Source organism: Hemiscyllium ocellatum, unplaced genomic scaffold, assembly GCF_020745735.1.
Source record: "Hemiscyllium ocellatum isolate sHemOce1 unplaced genomic scaffold, sHemOce1.pat.X.cur. scaffold_576_pat_ctg1, whole genome shotgun sequence".
Taxonomy (NCBI): Eukaryota; Metazoa; Chordata; class Chondrichthyes; order Orectolobiformes; family Hemiscylliidae; genus Hemiscyllium; species Hemiscyllium ocellatum.
The window spans coordinates 253,740-273,477 of NW_026869121.1; the positions used below are offsets into that span (position 1 = coordinate 253,740).

At 59.3% G+C, this 19,738-nt stretch overlaps 1 long non-coding RNA gene across 1 annotated transcript in view; it reads left to right on the forward strand.

Moving 5' to 3' along the window:
• Window positions 1-904: 904 nt before the first annotated feature.
• Window positions 905-19,738, forward strand: part of LOC132813958 (uncharacterized) — a 35,147-nt gene continuing 16,313 nt past the window's right edge. The window contains exon 1 of the long non-coding RNA XR_009644241.1: window positions 905-1,102. This is a non-coding gene — a long non-coding RNA (uncharacterized LOC132813958). The remainder of the gene's footprint in view (window positions 1,103-19,738) is intronic.

A 19,738-nucleotide genomic window follows, 5' to 3' on the forward strand; every position in this document is an offset into this window, starting at 1 on the left:
CTCAATACCTTAGAAACCATCCCCTCAGTAAGTTTATCCCCAAAGCCCCTCGACAGAACATTCATGCCCTCAACACCTCAGAAAACAAACCTGTTACCCCCTTGGACGGTGTCCATCCCCAAACCTGTTCTCACTGTGGTGAGCCACAGCCTCCCCCAAGATTGGAGCCCAGGGTCCAGAACATTATTTCGGTCTCTGGATTGATCATAGATTCGCTAAGATGTGGAAGCAGGCCATTCGGCCTATCAGGCTCACACTGTCCCTCGGCAGAGCATCCCATCACCCCCAGCCCCCCCCCACCCCCAATCCCTGTATCCCATCATTCCCTCTGGCTAATCCACCTAGCCTGCACATCTTTGGACAGTGACACGGGGAGAATGTGCCAACTCCACACAGACAGTCGCCCGAGGCTGGAATCGAACCCGGGTGGGGTGAGGCAACACTGAGCCCCCCTGACAATCCCACCATCTCCTCCCCATCAATGACCGTTTGATGTGTATACCCGGGGAGTATCTAACTTGTCTTGTGTTTATTTAAGAACCAATAGGGACAAGGGCAATGCCTCCACAAGCTCAAGATGCTTGATCCTCCTCGAAAAAATATTTATATCAATTTCAAAAAGAGACTTTATTCACAAAAAAACTCTCCGTACAAACACAGTCACTAAAGTTCAGTTCTGTATATTCTTTACAACAAGTCTTTGCCATGACATATACACTCCCCTTGGCTGATTAACTGAAATGTTAGCTCTGAGCTGTTCCTTCTGAATTAACATCACAAAGTTACATTGATAAGGATCTTTGTGAAGTGCCTGTGTTCTGTATCTGTTCTCCCATGTAGCCCGCCCGCCGAATACAACAACTTATAAAGCTTTAAACCTGTTTGTCAACTTTCAGCAGAAGCAGCCTCAGGGCATTGAGCACAGACTGAATGACTCAGTGACGCTTGGATCAGGTCAGATCAAATTCTCAAGCAAACAGATGGCTGGGGATATTCAGTAACAACGGTGAGGAGAGAGAGGAACAATTCACATTTCAAGTGACCCTTCCTCAAAACGGTCTGTTCTGAAGGAGCTTTCCCGCAGAAATCACTGGATTGAAAGGTGAACTCTGTCTGTCTCTTTCTCCCTCTCCCATCAGAGATGCTGCCGGACATGCTGAGCTTCTTCAGCAATCTCTGTACTGATGTTTCAGGTCTCCAGCGGGTCCGTACAGATTGGTTTTAGTGTTGAATTCTCCAGCTTGCTCTGTTCAAGGGATTGATCCCCTCGGCTACAAAGGGGGGTCAGTTACCTCTCTCTGTCCACCCTCTCTCTGCCCCCTTTTTCTGACCCTCTTTCTCTGTCACCCCTCTCTCTGTCACCCTTCTCTCTGTTCCCCCCCCTCTCTCTGTCGCCCCCTCTCGGTCACCCCTCTCTCTGTCACCCCTCTCTCTGTCACGCCTCTCTCTGTCACCCCTCTCTCTGTCCCCTCTCTCTGTCACCCCTCTCTCTGTCACCCTTCTCTCTGTCCCCCTCTCTCTCTGTCACCCCTCTCTCTGTCACCCCTCTCTCTGTCCCCCTCTCTGTCCCCCTCTCTCTCTGTCGCCCCTCTCTCTGTCACCCCTCTCTCTGTCCCCCTCTCTCTCTGTCCCCCTCTCTCTGTCCTCCTCTCTCTCTGTCACCCCTCTCTCTGTCCCCCTCTCTCTCTGTCACCCCTCTCTCTGTCCCCCTCTCTCTCTGTCACCCCTCTCTCTGTCCCCTCTCTCTCTGTCCCCCTCTCTCTCTGTCACCCCTCTCTCTGTCCCGCTCTCTCTGTCACCCCTCTCTCTGTCACCCCTCTCTCTGTTCCCCTCTCTCTGTCCCCCTCTCTCTGTCCCCTCTCTCTCTGTCCCTCTCTCTGTCCCCTCTCTCTCTGTCCCCCTCTCTCTGTCTCCCTCACTCTGTCTCTCCTCACTCTACCCCCCACGTCCCTCTCACTCTCTGTCGTCCCTCTCTGTCCACCCTCTCTCTGTCCCCCCTGACCCCTCCTCTCTGTCCCCCCTTTTTCCCCTTCTCGCTGTCCCCCCCTCTCTGTCCGCCTTCACTCTCTGTGCCCCCCTCTCTATCTCCCCCCTCGCTGTCCCCTCCTCTTGGTCCCTCTCTCTCTGTAGCCTCTCTCTGTCCACCCTCTCTCCCTGTCCCCCCATCTCTGTCCCACTCTCTCTGTCCCCCACCTCTGTCTGCCCTCTCCGTCCCCTCTCTCTGTTCCCCTCTCTCTGTCCATCTCTTTCTGTCCCCCTCTCTCTATCCCCCTCTCTTTGTCCCCCCTCTCTCTGTCCTCTTCTCTTTGACCCCATCTCTCTGTCCTCCTCTCTGTGACCCCATCGCTCTGTCCACCTCTCTCTATCCCCCTCTCTCTGTCCCCCTCACGCTGTCCCCATCTCTCTGACCCCCTCTCTTTTCCCCCCTCTCTGACCCCCCTCTCTCCTTACCACCTCTCTCTGTCCCCCATGTCTCTGTACCACCTCTATTTCCCCCCGTGTCCCCCGCTCTGTTTTCCATCTCTCTTAACCACTCTCTGTCCCCCTCTCTCTGTCCCCCTCTCTCTGTCACCTACTCTCTGTCCCCCCTCTCTGTCACCCACTCTCTGTCCCCACACAGTATCTGTGTCCCCACGTCTCTCCGTCACCCTCTCTCTGTCCCCCTCTCTCTGTCTCCCTCTCTCTGTCTCTTCTCACTCTGCCCCCACGTCCCTCTCTCTGTCGTATCTCTCTGTCCACCCTCTCTCTGTCCCCCCGACCCCTTCTCTCTGTCCCCCCTTTGTCCCCTTCTGACTGTCCCCCCCTCTCTGTCCGCCCTCACTCTCTGTGCCCCCCTCTCTATCTCCCCCCTCTCTGTCCCCTCCTCTCGGTCCCTCTGTCTCTGAAGCCTCTCTCTGTTCACCCTCTCTCCCTCTCCCCCCATCTCTGTCCCCCTCTCTCTGTCCCCCTCGCTCTGACCGCCCTCTCTCCCTGTCCCCCCATTTCTGTCCCCCTCACTCTGTCCCTCTCTCTGTACCCCCTCCTGTCCACCCTCTCTCCCTAAACCCATCTCTCTGTCCCCCTCTCTCTGTTCCCCTTCTCTGTGCGTCCGTTCTATCTCCCGCTCGCTCTGTCCACCTCTGTCTGTCCCCACTCTCTCTGTCCCCCTTTTACTGTCCCCCTCTCTCTATCCCCCTCTCTCTGTTCCCCTCTGTCTGTCTGCCCTCTCTCTGTACCCCCACTCGGTCCTCCCTCTGTCCTCCTCTCTCTGTCCGCCCTGTCCCTCCCTCTGTCTCCTCTCTCTGACCCCACGCTCTGTTCCCCCCTCTCTGTTTCCCACTCTCTCTGCCCCCCCTGTCTCTGTCCCCCCTCTCTCTGTCCCCCCCTCTCTGTAAATCCTCTCTTTGACCCCCTCACTGTTCCCTTCTCTCTGTATCCCCTCTGTCTGCCCTCTCTCTGTACCCCCTTGCTCTGTCTCCCACTCTCTGCCCTCCACTCCGATCACCTCTCTCTGTCCCCACGTCTCTCTGTCCCCCCTCTCTCTATCCCCACGCCACTCTGTCCCCAATCTCTCTGTCCCCCACCTCTGTCCGCCCTCTCCGTCCCCTCTCTCTGTCCACCTCTTTCTGTCCCCCTCTCTCTATCCCCCTCTCTTTGCCCCCCCTCTGTCCTCCTCTCTCTGTCCCCCTCTCTCTGTACCCCTTTTCTGACCCCCCTCTCTTCTTACCACCTCTCTCTGTCCCCCATGTCTCTGTACCACCTCTATTTCCCCCCGTGTCCCCCGCTTTGTTTTCCATCTCTCTTAACCACTCTCTGTCCCCCTCTCTCTGCCACCCACTCTCTGTCCCCCACTCTCTGCCCCCCACTCTGATCCCCCCATCCCCTCTCTCCATCCCCACGTCTCTCAATCCCCCTCTTTCTGTCCCCCTCTCTCTGTCCCCCTCTCTCTGTTCCCCCTCTCTCTGTTCCACCTCTCTCTGTCCCCACTCTCTCTGTCCCCACGTCTCTCTGTCGCCCTCTCTCTGTCCCCCTCTCTCTGTCCCTGCTCTTTCTGACCCATCTCTCTGTCCCCCTCTCTCTGTCTCCCTCTCTCTCTGTTCCCCCTCTCTCTGTCCCCCCTCTCTCTGTCCCCCCTCTCTCTGTCTCTCCTCACTCTGCCCCCCATGTCCCTCTCTCTCTGTCGTCCCTCTCTGTCCACCCTCTCTCTGTCCCCCCTGACCCCTCCTCTCTGTCCCCCCTTTGTCCCCTTCTCACTGTCCCCCCCTCTCTTTCCGCCTTCACTCTCTGTGCCCCCCTCTCTATCTCCCCCCTCTCTGTCCCCTCCTCTCGGTCCCTATCTCTCTGTAGCCTCTCTCTGTTCACCCTCTCTCCCTGTCCCCCCATCTCTGTCCCACTCTCTCTGTCCCCCACCTCTGTCCGCCCTCTCCGTCCCCTCTCTCTGTTCCCCTCTCTCTGTCCACCTCTTTCTGTCCCCCTCTCTCTATCCCCCTCTCTTTGTCCCCCCTCTCTCTCTGTCCTCTTCTCTGTGACCCCATCTCTCTGTCCTCCTCTCTGTCCCCCCTCTCTCTATTCCCCCTCTCTCTCCCCCTTGCGCTGTCCCCCTCTTTCTGTCCCCTCTCTTTGTCCCCCCTCTCTCTGTCCTCCTCTCTGTGACCCCATTCCTCTGTCCCCCTCTCTCTGTCCCCCCTCTCTGACCCCCCTCTCTTCTTACCACCTCTCTCTGTCCCCCATGTCTCTGTACCACCTCTATTTCCCCCCGTGTCCCCCGCTCTGTTTTCCATCTCTCTTAACCACTCTCTGTCCCCCTCTCTCTGTCCCCCTCTCTCTGTCCCCACTCTCTGTCCCCACTCTCTGCCACCCACTCTCTGTCCCACACTCTGATCCCCCCATCCCCTCACTCCGTCCCCACGTCTCTCAATCCCCCTCTTTCTGTCCCCCTCTCTCTGTCTCCCTTTCTCTGTCTCCCTCTCTCTGTTCCCCCTCTCTCTGTCCCCCCCTCTCTCTGTCCCCCCTCTCTCTGTCCCCCCTCTCTCTGTCTCTCCTCACTCTGCCCCCCATGTCCCTCTCTCTCTGTCATCCCTCTCTCTGTCCCCCCTCTCTCTGTCCCCCCTCTCTCTGTCCCCCCTCTCTCTGTCTCCCTCTCTCTGTCTCTCCTCATTCTGCCCCCCATGTCCCTCTCTCTCTGTCGTCCCTCTCTGTCCACCCTCTCTCTGTCCCCGACCCCTTCTCTATGTCCCCCCTTTGTCCCCTCCTCACTGTCCCCCCCTCTCTGTCCGCCCTCACTCTCTGTGCCCCCCTCTCTATCTCCCCCCTCTCTGTCCCCTCCTCTCGGTCCCTCTCTCTCTGTAGCCTCTCTCTGTCCACCCTCTCTCCCTGTCCCCCCATCGCTGTCCCCCTCTCTCTGTGCCCCTCTCTCTGGCCCCCTCTCTGTGCCTCTCTTCTATCTCCCGCTCGCTCTGTCCACCTCTGTCTGTCCCCATTCTCTCTGTCCCCACTCTCTCTGTCCCCCTTTTACTGTCCCCCTCTCTCTGTCCCCCTCTCTCTATCCCCCTCTCTCTGTTCCCCTCTCTCTGTCTCCCCTCGCTCTGTCCCCCTCTCAGTCCTCCCTCTCTGTCCTCCTCTGTCTGTCCGCCCTCTCCCTCCCTCTGTCTCCTCTCTCTGACGCCACGCTCTGTCCCACCTTCTCTGTCCCCCATCTCTGTCCCCCATCTCTCTGTCCCCCCGTCTCTGTCCATCCTCTCTTTGTCCCCCTCACTGTTCCCTTCTCTCTGTATCCCCTCTGTCTGCCCTCTCTCTGTGCCCCCTTGCTCTGTCTCCCTGATCTCTGTCCCCACTTCTCTCTGTCCCCCTTCCTCTTTGTTCCCCCTCTCTCTCTGTTCCCCCCTCTCACTGTGCCCCTCTCCCTGAACCCCTCTCTCTGCCCCCCTATGACCCCTCTCTCAGTCCCCTGTCTATCTGTCTCCCATCTCTGTCTCCCACGCTGTGCCCCTCTCTCTGGTCCCCCTCTCTCTGTCCTCCTCTTACTGTCCCTCTCTCTCTATCCCCATTCTCTTTGCCCCCCTCTTACTGTCCCCCTCTCTGTGCCTTCCTCTCTCTGCCCCCTCTCTCTGTCCCCCCTCTCTGTCCCCCCTCTCTGTCCACCCTCTCTGTCCCCACCGTCTCTGTCCGTCCTCTCTTTGTCCCCCCTCACTGTTCCCTTCTCACTGTCCCCCCTCTGTCTGCACTCTCTCTGTGCCCCCTCGCTCTGTCTCCCTGATCTCTGTCCCCGCTTCACTCTGTCCCCCTTCATCTTTGTTCCCCCTCTCTCTGTTCCCCCCTCTCTCTGACTCCCCTCTCTCTGTCCCCCCTCTCTCTGGCCCCCTCTCTGTGCCACCTTTCTATCACCCGCTTGCTCTGTCCACCTCTGTCTGTCCCCCCACTCTCTATCCCCCCTCTCTCTGTTCTCCTTTTACTGTCCCTGTCTCTCTATCCCCACTCTCTCTGTCCCCCTTTTACCGTCCCCCTCTCTCTGTCCCACCGCTCTCTGTCCCCCCCTCTCTGTCCGCCCCCTCCCACCTCTGTCTCCTCTCTCTGACCTCTCTCTCTGTTCCACCCTCTCTGTCACCCTCTCTCTGTCCCCCCTCTCTGTCCTCCCTCTCTGTCCCACCCTCTCTGTTCCCCCCTCTCTGTTCCCCCTCTCTTTGTCCCCACCCTCACTGTCCCCTTCTCTCTGTCCCCCCTCTGTCTGCCCTCTCTCTGTGCCCCCTTGCTCTGTCTCCCTGATCTCTGTCCCCCCTTCTCTCTGCCCCCCTTCCTCTTTGTTCCCCCTCTCTCTGTCCCCCTCTCTCTGCCCCTTCTCTCTCTGCCCCGTCTCTCTCTGACCCCCCTCTCACTGTCCCCCCTCTCTCTGTCCCCACTCTCTCTGTGTCCCCTCTCTCTGTGTCCCCTCTCTCTGTCCCACCTCTTGCTATCTCCCTCTCTCTCTGTCACCCCTCTCTCTTTCCCCCTCTTTGTCCCCTTCTCTCTGTCCTGCCCCTCTGTCCCCTTCTCACTGTCTCCCCTCTCTGTCTCGGGGGACAGAGAGAGGTGGTAAGGAGAGTGGGGGGTCAGAGGGGGGTACAGAGAGAAAGTGACATATAGAGAGGGACAGAGAGACGGGAATAGAGAGAGGGGGAGAAAGAGAGAGGGGTCAGAGAGAGGGGGACAGAGAGAGGGGGACAGAGAGAGGGTTACAGTAAGAGGGGAACACAGGGAGGGGTTCAGGGAGAGTGGGTACAGAGAGAGGGAGGTAGAGTGAGTGGGCACAGAGAGGTGTGTCCAGAGAGGACGGGGGAAAAGAGAATGGGGACAGAGAGAGTCACAGAGGGAGGACAGTGAGAGGTGGGTGACTGAGAGTGGGGGATAGAGAGAGAGGGACAGTTGAGGGGGTCAGAGAGTGGGGGACAGATTGGGGGAGGGACAGAGAGAGAGGGACAGAGAGAGGGGGACAGTTGAGGGGGTCAGAGAGTGGGGGACAGAGTGGGGGAGGGACAGAGAGTGGGGTGACGGAGAGACGGGGACAGAGAGAGAGAGGCGAGAGACAGAGGGGGAACAGTGAGAGGCATACAGAGAGAGCGGAAACAGAGAGAAGGGAACAGAGAGAGAGGGACAGAGTCAGGGGGACAGACAGTGGGACAGAGAGAGGGGTGACAGAGGGAGGGGGTGACAGAGGGAGGGGTGACAGAGAGCGGGGCAGAGGGAGAGGGTGACAGAGAGGGGGGACAGTGTGGGGGATGGGGGGAGACAGATGGGGGAATGGGGGCACAGGGGGGAACAGAGAGTGGTTAAGAGAGATGGAAAACAGAGAGCGGGTGTCACGGGGGGACATAGAGGGAGGTACAGAGACACGGGAGACAGAGAGAGGTCGGAGAGAGAGAGGGGGAGGATGGGGGTCAGAGGGGAGGTACGGAGAGGGGGGATAATGGTTGGGGGCAGAGAGAGGGGGAAAGGGAGAGGGTTGGATAGAGAGAGTGGGGACCGAGAGAGGGGGACAGAGAAAGAGGCCGCCTCTCCCTGAACCCCTCTCTCTGCCCTCCTACGACCCCTCTCTCGGTCCCTCATCTCTCTGTCTCCCAGCTCTGTCTCCCATCTCTGTCCCCATCTCTCTGTGCCACCTCCCTCTGCCACCCCTCTCTCTGTGCCACCTCCCTCTGTCCACCTCTCTTTCTGTCCACCTTTCTCTGTCCCCTTTCTCTGTCCCTCTTTCTCTGTCCCCTCTCTCTCTGTTCCCCCCCCTCTGTCCCCCTCTCTCAGTCCCCCCTCTCTCTGTCCCCCTCTCTCAGTTTCCCCTCTCTCTGTCCCACCTCTCTCTGTCCCCCTCTCTCAGTTTCCCCTCTCTCTGTCTCCCCCTCTCTCTATCTCCCCCTCTTTGTGTCCCACTCTCTCTATCCACCCTCTCTCTGTCGCCCTCTCTCTGTCCCCCTCTCTCTGTCACCCCCTCTCTGTCTCCCTCTCTCTGTCACCCTCTCTCTCTGTCACCCCTCTCACTGTCTCCACTCTCTCTGTCACCCCTCTCTCTGTCCCCACTCTCTCTGTCCCCCTCACTCTGTCACCGCTCTGTCTGTCACCCCTCTCTCTGTCACCCCTCTCTCTGTCACCCCTCTCTGTGTCCCCACTCTCTCTGTCACCCCTCTCTCTGACCCCCTCTCTCTGTCACCCTCTCTCTGTCACCCCTCTCACTGTCCCCCTCTCTCTGTCACCGCTCTGTCTGTCACCCCTCTCTCTGTCCCCCTCACTCTGTCACACCTCTCTCTGTCCCCACTCTCTCTGTCCCCCTCTCTCTGTCACCGCTGTGTCTGTCACCCCTCTCTCTGTCACCCCTCTCTCTGTCACCCCTCTCTGTGTCCCCACTCTCTCTGTCACCCCTCTCTCTGTCACCCCTCTCTGTGTCCCCACTCTCTCTGTCACCCCTCTCTCTGTCCCCACTCTCTCTGTCTCCCTCTCTCTGTCACCGCTCTGTCTGTCACCCCTCTCTCTGTCCCCCTCACTCTGTCACCGCTCTGTCTGTCACCCCTCTCTCTGTCACCCCTCTCTCTGTCACCCCTCTCTGTGTCCCCACTCTCTCTGTCACCCCTCTCTCTGTCACCCCTCTCTGTGTCCCCACTCTCTCTGTCACCCCTCTCTCTGTCCCCACTCTCTCTGTCCCCCTCTCTCTGTCACCGCTCTGTCTGTCACCCCTCTCTCTGTCCCCCTCACTCTGTCACCGCTCTGTCTGTCACCCCTCTCTCTGTCACCCCTCTCTCTGTCACCCCTCTCTGTGTCCCCACTCTCTCTGTCACCCCTCTCTCTGTCCCCCTCTCTCTCTGTCACCCTCTCTCTGTCACCCCTCTCACTGTCCCCCTCTCTCTCTGTCACCCTCTCTCTGTCACCCCTCTCTCTGTCTCCCTCTCTTTTTCACCCTCTCTCTGTCACCCTTCTCTCTGTCCAACCTCTCTCTCTTCCCCCTCTCTCTGTTCCCCCTCTCTCTGTCCCTGTCTCTCTGTCCCTCTCTCTGTCCCCCCTCACTCTCCGCACTCTGTCCTCCTCTCTCTGTCCCACTTCTGACACCTGTCTCTCTGTCCCCTCTCTGTCTGTCCCTTCTCTCTGTCCCCCTCTCTCTGTCCCCCCCTCTGTCGCCCTTTCTGTCACCCTCTGTCTGTCCCCACCTCTCTCTGTCCCCACCTCTCTCCGTCCGCCCTCTCTCTGTCCCCCTCTCTCTCTGTCCGCCCTCTCTCTGTCCCACACTCTATGCCCCCCTCCTCTATACCCCCCTCTCTATGTCCCCCTCTCTCGGTCCCCCTCTCTCTGCACCCCTTCTCCCTGTCCGCCCTCTCTCTCTGTCCCTCCTCTCTCTGTCCGCCCTCTCTCTCTGTCCCCACTCTCTCTGTCCACCCCTCTCCCTTTCCCCCTCTCTCTGCCCCATCTCTCCATCTCCCCGCTGTCCGTTCCCCCTCTCTCTGTCCCCTCTGTGCCCCCATTACCCCCTCTATCTCCCACGTCCCACCCTCTCTGCCCCCCTCTCTGTACCCCCCATCTGTCCCCCAGTCTCTGTCGCCCCTCTCTCTATCCCTCTCTCTCTGTCCCCATTCTCTCTGTTGCCGCTCTCTATGTACCCCTCTCTCTGTCTCTCTCCTCTCTTTCTGACCTCCTCTCTCTGTCCCTCTCTCTCTGCCACCATCCCCCTCTCTCTGTCCCCCTCGCTCTGACCCCCTCTCTGTCCCCTTCTCTCTGTCGCACCTTCTCAGACCCCTTCTCTCTGTCCCCACTTCTGTCCCCTTCTCTCTTCCCCCGCTCTCTGTCCCACCCCATCTCTGTGCCTCGGGTTCTCTGTCCCCCTCTCTCTGCACCCCCTCTCTCTGTCCGCCCTCTCTCTCTGTCCCCACTCTCTCTGTCCACCCCTCTCCCTTTCCCCCTCTCTCTGCCCCCTCTCTCCATCTCCCCGCTGTCCGTTCCCCCTCTCTGTCCCCTCTGTGCCCCCATTACCCCCTCTATCTACCCCTGTCCCACCCTCTCTGCGCCCCCCTCTCTGTACCCCCAACTGTCCCCCAGTCTCTGTCGCCCCTCTCTCTATCCCTCTCTCTCTCTGTCCCCATTCTCTCTGTCCCCCTCTCTGTCCCTTTCTCTCTGTCGCACCTTCTCAGACCCCTTCTCTCTGTCCCCACTTCTGTCCCCTTCTCTCTGTCCCCACTTCTGTCCCCTTCTCTCTTCCCACCCACTCTCTGTCCCACCCCCTCTCCGTGCCTCGGGTTCTCTGTCCCCCTCTCTCTGTCCCTCTCTCTCTGCACCCCCTCTCTCTGTCCGCCCTCTCTCTCTGTCCATCTCTCTGTTCCCTCTCTCTGTCCCCCTCTCTCTGTACCCAACCCTCTGTCCTCCCCCGTCTCTGACCCCTCTTTCTCTGTCCCCTCTTTCCCTGTCCCCTTCTCTCTCTGTCCCCTCTTTGTCCTCACCATCTCTCTGTCCCTCCTGTTTCTGTCCCCCCTCCCTCCCCCATCTCTACACCCCCCTCTCTATCCCCCCTCTCTCTCCCCCTCTCTCTGATCCGCTCTATCTGTCCCCTCTCTCTCTCCCCCCTCGCTCTCTCTCTCTCCATCTCTCTGTCCCCCGTCTCTGTCCTCTCTCTGTGTCCCCCACTCTCTGTCCCCTCTCTCTGTTCCCTCTCTCTATACACCTCTCTCTATCCCCTCTCGCTGTCCCTCTTCTCTCTCTGTTCCCCCTCTCTCTGTCTCCCGCTCTCTCTGTCCCCCTCTCTCTGTCCCCCCTCTCTCTAATCCCCTGTCTCTGTCCCCCTCTATATTTCCCCTTTCTTTCCCCACTCTCTCTATCCACAGCCCTCCCTTTCCCCCCTCTCTGCCCCCTCCCTCTGTCCCCCCTCTCTCCGTCCCCTCTCTCTCTGTATCCCTCTCTCTGTCCCCCTCTCTCTCTGTTCCCTCTATCCGTCCCCACCCCCGCGTATCCCTTCTCTCTGATCGACCTCTCTCTGTCACCCATGTCTCTATACTCCCATCTATGGCACCCCGTGACCCCCGCTCTCAGTTTTCCCTCTCTCCTAACACTCTCTGTACCACTGTGCCCCTGTTCCACCCTCTGTCTCCCCTGTCCCCCTTCTCTGCCCCCCTCTCTCTGCCCCCCACTTTCTGTCACCCCTCTCTCTGTCCCACTCTCTCTGTCCTGCGGTCTCTGTCCCTCTCTCTCTGTCCTTCTCTCTCTGTCCCTCTCTCTCTGTCCCCCTCTCCCTGTCACCCCTCTCTCTGTCCCCCTCACTCTGTCACACCATCTCTGTTCCCCTCTCCCTGTCACCCCTCTCTCTGTCCCCCGTCTCTCTGTCCCCCCTCTCTCTGTCTCCACTCTCTCTGTCCCCCCTCTCTCTGTCTCCACTCTCTCTGTGCTCCCTCTCTCTGTCTCTCTCTCTCTGTCCCCCTCACTCTGTCCCCGCTTTCTCTGTCCCACCCTCTATATTCCCTTCGCTCTGTCACCACTTCTGTCCCATTCTCTCTTTGCCCCCTTCGCTGTCCCACCCCGTCTCTGTGCCTCGGCTTCTCTGCCCCCCACCTCTGTCCTCCCTCTCTCTGTACCCTTCTCTCTGTCCCCCTCTCTCTGTCACCTCTCTCTCCACCCCTCTCTCTCACACCCCTCTCTCCGTCCACTCCTTTCTGTTCCCCTCTCTCTTTCCCCCTCTGTCTGTCCCCCAAGTCTGTCCCCACTCTCTCTGTCCCTGACTCTCTCTGTCCCCCTCCTCTCTGTCCCCCACTCTCTGTCCCTGCCTGTCTCTGTCCCCACCTCTCTGTTTCCCTCTCTCTGTCCCTCTCCCTGTCTCCCTCTCTCTGTCCCCTCTCTCTGTTCCCTTCTCACTGTTCCCCGCTCTCTGTTCCCTTTTCTCTGTCCCCCTCATTCTGTCTCCCTCTCTCTGTCTGCCCATTTTGTGCCCAACTCTGCCTCCTCAGTCTGCACCCTGCTCTGTCCCTCTCTCTGTCCTACCTCTCTGTCCTCCCTCTGTCTGTCACGCTCTCTGTCCCAAATCTCTCTGCCCCCTCTCTCTTACCCCCCTCACTCTGTCCTCTTCTTTCTGTTCCCCTCTCTCTGTCCCCCTCTCTCTGTCCCCCAAGTTTATCCCTACTCTCTCTGTCACCCCTCTCTCTGTTCCTCCCTCTCTGTCCCACCTCTCTCTGCCCCCACTCTCTCTGTCATCCCTCTCTCTGTCCCCACTCTCTGTCCTCCACTCTCTGTCCCATCTCTATATTCCCGTCTCTCTGTCCTCCTCTGTCTGTTCCCCTCTCTCTCTGTCCCCCTCTCTCTGTCCCCCCTCTCTCTGTCCCCACTCTCTGTCCTCCACTCTCGGTCCCATCTCTGTGTTCCCCTCTCTCTGTTCCCTCTCTCTGTCCCCCTCTGTCTGTTCCCCTCTCTCTGTCCCCCTCTCTCTGTTCGCCTCTCTCTGTTCCCCCTCTCTATGTCCCTCTCTGTCTGTCCCCCCTCTGAGTCCTCCACTCTGCCCCCTCAGTCTGCCCCCCTCTCTGTTCCTCTCTCTGTCCTACCTCTCTCTGTGCCCCTCTCTCTCTGTGTGCGCCTCTCTCTCTCTGGCCCAATCTGTCTCTGACCCCCATCTCTCTGTGCCCCCTCTCTGTCTCCCTCTCTCTCTGCCCCTCTCTCTCTCTGTCCCCCTTTATCTCCCCCTGTGTCCCACACTCTCTGTTTTCCCTCTCTATTCACTCCTCTCTGTCCGCCCTCTCTATCACCCTCTCTCTGTCCCCACTCTCTCTGCCCCTCTCTCTTACCCCCCTCTCTCTGTCCCTTCCTTTCTGTTCCCCTCTCTCTTTCCCCCACTGTCTGTCCCCCATGTTTGTCCCCACTCTCTCTGTCACTCCTCTCCCTGTCCCCCTCTCTCTGTGCCCTCTCTCTGTCCCCCTCACTCTGCCCTCTCTCTCTGTCCCCTTATCTCTGTTCCTCTCTCTCTGCCCCCTCTCTTTCCCCCCATTTGTACCCAACTCTGTCCCCTCAGTCTGCACCCTGCTCTGTCCCTCTCTCTGTCCTACCTCTCTGTCCCCCATTCTCTGTCCCCCTCTCTCTGTCCCCCCTCTCATTCTCCCCCTCTCGCTGTCCTCCTTATCTACCTCTCATCTCTCTGTCCCCTCTCTCTCTGCCCCTCTCTCTTACCCCCTCTCTCTGTCCCCTCCTTTCTGTTCCTCTTACTCTTTCCCCCACTGTCTGTCCCCCAGTCTGTCCCCACTCTCTCTGTCACCCCTCTCTCTGTCCCCACTCTCTGTCCCTCCTCTCTCTGTCTCCCTCTCGCTGTACACCGTCTCTCTGTCCCTCTCTCTGTCCCTCTCTCTGTCCCCTTCTCACTGTCCCAAATCTCTCTGCCCCCTCTCTCTTACACCCCTCTCTCTGTCCCCCTCTTTCAATTCCCCTCTCTCTATCCCCCTCTGTCTGTCCCCCAAGTTTGTCCCCACACTCTCTGTCACTCCTCTCTGTCCCCACTCACTGTCCTCCTCTCTCTGTCCCCCCTCTCTCTGTCCCCCACTCTCTGCCACCCCTCTCTGGCCCCCCGCTCTCTGATACCCCTCTCTCTGTCCCCACGTCTCTCTGTTGATCCCCCGTACACCCCCATCCCTTCTCTCTGTCCCCTCTCTCTCTGTCCCCTCTCTCTGTCCTCCTCTCTCTGTCCCCTTCTCTCTGTCCACCCTCTCTCTGTCCCCCTCTCTCTGTCCACCCTCTCTCTGTCCCCCTCTCTCTGTCCCCCTCTCTCTGTCGACTCGCTCTCTGCCCTCTCTCTCTGTCCCCACCCCTCTGTCTCCCCCCCTTTCCCCCCTCTCTCTCTGTACCCCTCTCTCCGTCTCCCTCTCAGTCCCCCCCTCTCTCTGTCCCCCTCATTTTCCACCCTCTCTCTCTGTCCCACTCTCAATGTCACGCTCTCTCTGTCACCCTCTCTCTGTCCCAAATCTCTCTGCCCCCTCTCTCTTTCCCCTTCTTTCTGTCCCCCTCTCCCTGTCCCCCTCTCTCTGGCCCCCTCTCCATTTCCCCCCTCTCTGTCCCCCCTTTCTGTCCTCCCTCTCTCTCTGCCCCCTCTCTCTGTCCCCCCATTTGTACCCAACTCTGTCCCCTCAGTCTGCACCCTGCTCTGTCCCTCTCTCTGACCTCCCTCTGTCTGTCCCCCATTCTCTGTCCCCCTCTCTCTGTCCCAAATATCTCTGCCCCTCTCTCTTACCCCCTCTCTCTGTCCCCTCCTTTCTGTTCCCCTACTCTTTCACCCTCTGTCTGTCCCCCAAGTCTGTCCCCACTCTCTGTCACCCCTCTCTCTGTCCCCCTCTCTCTGTCCCCATTCTCTCTGCCCCACTCTCTTACCCCCCTCTCTCTGTACCCCTCTCATTCTCCCCCTCTCGCTGTCCCCCTTATCTATCCCCATCTCTCTGCCCCCACTCTCTCTGCCCCTCTCTCTTACCCCCTCTCTCTGTCCCCTCCTTTCTGTCCCCCTCACTCTTTCCCCCACTGTCTGTCCCCCAAGTCTGTCCCCACTCACTCTGTCACCCCTCTCTCTGTCCCCACTCTCTGTCCCCCCCTCTCTCTGTCCCTCTTCTCTCTGTCCTCCTCTCTCTGTGCCCGTGTCTCTGTGTCCCCCTTTATGTCCCCCCTCCGTGTCCCACACTCTCTGTTTTCTCAGTCTATTATTCTCTGTCCTCCCTCTCTCTGTCCCCACTCTCTCTGACCTCTCTCTCTGTACCCCGTCTCTCTGTCCCCGCTCTGTGCCCCTCTCTCTGTCCCGGTCTCTCTGTGTCCTTCTATCTATTCTCTTCTCCATTTCCCCTTCTCTCTGTCCCCTTCTCTCTGTCCTCCCTCTCTCTGTCCCCTTCTCACTGTTCCAAATCTCTCTGTCCCCTTCTCTCTGTCCCCCCTCTCTCTGTCCCCCTCTTTCAGTTCCCCTCTCTCTGGCCCCCTCTGTCTGTCCCCCAAGTTTGTCCCCACTCTCTCTGTCACTCCTCTCTGTCCCCACTCACTGTCCTCCTCTCTCTGTCCCCCACTCTCTGCCACCCCTCTCTGGCCCCCCGCTCTCTGATACCCCTCTCTCTGTCCCCATGCCTCTCTGTTGATCCCCTGTACACCCCCATCCCTTCTCTCTGTCCCCTCTCTCTGTCCCCTCTCTCTCTGTCCTCCTCTCTCTGTCCCCTTCTCTCTGTCCCCTCTCTCTGCCCCCCTCTCTCTGTCCTCCTCTTTCTGTCCCCTTCTCTCTGTCCACCCTCTCTCTGTCCACCCTCTCTCTGTCCCCTCTCTCTCTGTCCTCCTCTCTCTGTCCCCTTCTCTCTGTCCTCTCTCTCTGTCCCCCCTCTCTCTGTCCTCCTCTCTCTGTCCCCTTCTCTCTGTCCACCCTCTCTCTGTCCACCCTCTCTCTGTCCCCTCTCTCTCTGTCCTCCTCTCTCTGTCCCCTTCTCTCTGTCCACCCTCTCTCTGTCCCCACCCCTCTGATCCCCCCCCTTTCCGCCCTCTCTCTCTGTACCCCTCTCTCCGTCTCCCTCTCTGTCCCCCCCCCCTCTGTCCCCCTCATTTTCCACCCTCTCTCTCTGTCCCACTCTCAATGTCACGCTCTCTCTGTCACCCTCTCTCTGTCCCAAATCTCTCTGCCCCCTCTCTCTTTCCCCTTCTTTCTGTCCCCCTCTCTCTGTCCCCCTCCCTCTGTCAACCCTCTCCATTTCCCCCCTCTCTGTCCCCCCTTTCTGTCCTCCCTCTCTCCCTGTCCCCCTCTCTCTGTCCCCTCTCTCAGTCCCGTTATCTCTGTTCCTCTCTCTCTGTCCTCCTCTCTCTGTCCCCTTCTCTCTGTCCACCCTCTCTCTGTCCCCACCCCTCTGATCCCCCCCTTTCCGCCCTCTCTCTCTGTACCCCTCTCTCCGTCTCCCTCTCTGTCCCCCCCTCTCTCTGTCCCCCTCATTTTCCACCCTCTCTCTCTGTCCCACTCTCAATGTCACGCTCTCTCTGTCACCCTCTCTCTGTCCCAAATCTCTCTGCCCCCTCTCTCTTTCCCCTTCTTTCTGTCCCCCTCTCTCTGTCCCCCTCCCTCTGTCAACCCTCTCCATTTCCCCCCTCTCTGTCCCCCCTTTCTGTCCTCCCTCTCTCCCTGTCCCCCTCTCTCTGTCCCCTCTCTCAGTCCCGTTATCTCTGTTCCTCTCTCTCTGCCCCCTCTCTCTGTCCCCCCATTTGTACCCAACTCTGCCCCCTCAGTCTGCACCCTGCTCTGTCCCTCTCTCTGACCTCCCTCTGTCTGTCCCCCATTCTCTGTCCCCCTCTCTCTGTCCCAAATATCTCTGCCCCTCTCTCTTACCCCCTCTCTCTGTCCCCTCCTTTCTGTTCCCCTACTCTTTCACCCTCTGTCTGTCCCCCAAGTCTGTCCCCACTCTCTTACCCCCCTCTCTCTGTACCCCTCTCATTCTCCCCCTCTCGCTGTCCCCCTTTTCTATCCCCCATCTCTCTGTCCCCACTCTCTCTGCCCCTCTCCCTTACCCCCTCTCTCTGTCCCTCCTCTCTCTGTCCCCTTCTCTCTTTTCCCTTCTCTCTGCCCCCCTCTCTCTGTCCACTTCTCTCTGTCCCCTTCTCTCTGTCCCCTCTCTCTGTCCCCCTCTCTTTATCCCCCTTTCTGTCTGTCTCCACTCTCACTGTTCCCCTCTCTCTGTCCCCCTCTCTTTATCCCCCTTTCTGTCTGTCTCCCCTCTCTCTGTACCCCTCTCTCTGCCCCCTCTCACTGTCCCACCCTCGCTCTGTCCACCCTCCCTGTCCTCCTGTCTTTTATCCCTCCTCACGCTGTCCCCCCATATATGCCCCCCCTCACTGTCCCCCTCACTCTGTCCCCTCCCTCTGTCCCCCTCACTCTGTTGCCCGCTCTCTGTCCCCCTTTCTCTGTCCCCCCTCTCTCTGCTCGACTCTCTCTGTACCCCCTCTCTCTGTCTCCCCCCTGTTCCGCTCTCTCTGTTCCCCTCTCTCTGTCCCAACTCTCTCTGTCCACTCTCGCTCTGACCCCCTGTCTACCCCCCCTCTCTGTCCCTATCTCTCTGTCCCTCCTCTCTCTCTGTCTCCCTTCTCTCTGACCCCCTCTCTCTGTCCCCCTCTCTCTGACACCCCTATCTCTGTCTCCCCGCTCTCCATCCCCCACCCTCTGTCCCCCTCTCTCTGTACCCCTCTCTCTGTCCCCCGTCTCTCTGTGCCCCTTCTCTCTGTCCCCCTCTCTCTGTACCCCTCTCTCTGTCCCCCGTCTCTCTGTGCCCCTTCTCTCTGTACCCCTCTCGCTGTCCCCCCTCTCTCTGTCCCCTCTCTCTGACCCCCTCTCTCTGTTCCCCACTCTCTGTGCACCCTCTCTCTGTCCTCGTAACTCTATCCCTTCTCTCTGTCCCCCTCTCCACGTCCTCCTCCCTCTGTCCCCTTCTCCCTGTTCCCCTCTCTCTGTCCCCACTTTCTCTGTCCCCACTTTCTCTGTCCTCCTCTCTCTGTCCCCCTCTCTCTGCCCCCTCTCTCTGTCCATTCTCTCTCTGTCCCCCTCTCTCTGTCCATTCTCTCTCTGCCCCCTCTCTCTGTCCATTCTCTCTCTATCCCCCTCTCTCTGTCCCCCTCTCTCTGTCCATTCTCTCTCTGTCCCCCCTCTCTGTCCATCCTCTCTCTGTCCCCCCCTCTCTGTCCCCACTTTTTCTGTCCTCCTCTCTCAGTCCCCCCTCTCTCTGTCCCTCCTCTCTCTGTCCACCCTCTCTCTGTTCCCCCTCACTCTGTTCATCCTCTCTCTGTCCCCCTCTCTCAGCCCCCCATTTCTCTGTCTCCTTCTCTTTGTCCCCTTCTCTCTGTCCCCCCTCTCCCTGCCCCTCTCTCCCTGCCCCCTCTCTCTGTCCCCCTCTCTCAGTTCCCCAATCTCTGTCCACCCCCTCTCTGTCCTCGTAACTTTCTCCCCTCTCTCTGTCCCCTTCTCTCTGCTCCCCTCACTCTATCCCCCTCTCTCTATCCCTTCTCTCAGTCCCCCTCCCTCTGTCCCCCTCTCTCTGTCCCCTTCTCTCTGCTCCCCCTCTCCTTATCCCCCTCTCTCTGTCCCCACTCTCTCTGGTCCCCTCTCTCTGTACCCCCGCTCTCTGTTCCTCTCTCTCTGTCCTCTCTCTCTGACCCTCTCTTTGTACCCGTCTCCTTGTCCCCCCTCTCTTTATCCCCCTCTGTCTGTCCCCACTCTCTCTGTTACCCTCTCTCTGTTCCTCTCTCTCTGTCCCCTCTCTCTGACCAGCTCTTTGTACCCCTCTCTCTGTCCCCTTTCTTTGTCCGCTCTCTCGGTCCATCCTCACTCTGTCCCCCTCTCTCTGTCCCCTTCTCTCTATCCCCCCTCTCTCTGTCCCCATCTCTCTGTCCCCCTCTCTCTGTCCCCCTCTCTCTATCCCCCCTCTCTCTGTCCCCATCTCTCTGTCCCCCTCTCTCTGTCCCCCTCTCTCTGTCCCCCCTCTCTCTGTCCCCCTACCTCTGGCCCCCTCCCACTGTACCCCTCTCTCTGTCCCCCCTCTCTCTGTCCCCCTACCTCTGGCCCCTCCCTCTTCCCCCTCTCTCTGTCCCCATCACTCTGTCGTCCTCACTCTGTCCCCCCTCTCTCTGTCTCCTCTCTCTCTGTCCCCACTCTCTCTATCCACCCTCTCTCTGTGCCCCCTCTGTCGCCCTCTCTCTGTCCCCCTTTCTCTGTCCCATTCCCTCTGTCTCCCCTCTCTCCGTATCCCACCCTCTGTCCCCCTCACTCTGTCGCCCTCTCTCTGTTCCCCCTCTCTCTGTCCCCCTATCTGCCCCCCTCTCTCTGTCCCAATCTCTCTGTCCCCCCACTCTCTGACCCCCTCTCTCTGTCCCCCCTCTCTCCGTCCCCACCCTCTGAACCGCTCTCTCTGTCCCCCCGCTCTCTTTCCCCCTCAATCTCACCCCCTCTCCATGCCCCCCCTCTCTCTGTCCCCCTCTCTCTGTCCCCCTCTCTCTGTCTCTCACTCTCTGGTCCCCTCTCTGTCGCACAATCATTCGCCCTCTCTCTTTCACCCCTCTCTCTGTCCCCCTCACTCTCTGCCCCCTCTCTATGTCCCCCTCTCTCTGTCTCCTTCTCTCTGTCCCCCTCACTCTCTGTCCATCCTCTCTCTGTCCCCCTCACTCTCTCCCCCCTCTCCATGCCCTCTCTCTCTGTCCCCCTCTCTTTATCCCCCTCTTGCTGTCCCCCTCCCTCTGTCCCCCTCTCTCTGTCCCCATCTCTCTGTCCCCCTCACTCTGTCTCCCCTCACTCTCTCCCCCGACT